The sequence below is a fragment of the Eptatretus burgeri genome, unplaced genomic scaffold (assembly GCF_056783735.1).
Source record: "Eptatretus burgeri isolate ZD-2024b unplaced genomic scaffold, Ebu_testis_v1 Ebu_testis_scaffold_807, whole genome shotgun sequence".
Classification (NCBI taxonomy): domain Eukaryota; kingdom Metazoa; phylum Chordata; class Myxini; order Myxiniformes; family Myxinidae; genus Eptatretus; species Eptatretus burgeri.
Window position 1 is genome coordinate 12,157 of NW_028222756.1, and position 344 is coordinate 12,500.

The following is a 344-nucleotide window of genomic DNA, read 5'->3' on the forward strand; positions in this document are numbered from 1 at the left end:
GTTGATAGGTTCATCGTGAAGAAGATGATTAGTGCTAAATTGAAACTTGGACTTGGAAATTCAAAAAACTTATAGGCTCTAATGATGCCATTAAGACTGAAGAGCAATTAGCTGATGAATTACATAAACCAATATTCACAAAGTTTCAGAGAAGGAAAGTTTATTCCAAGGAAGTTGATTATATCTGGTCTGCTGATTTGATTGAACTCAATAATGATAAGGGGTACAAGTATGCTTTAACCGTTATTGATTTGAGGAGTAGATATGCGTGGGTTGTCCCTTTAAAAAACAAAACAGGTAATACTCTTATGTTAGCTTTTCAACAGATATTTAATAAAAGTAAG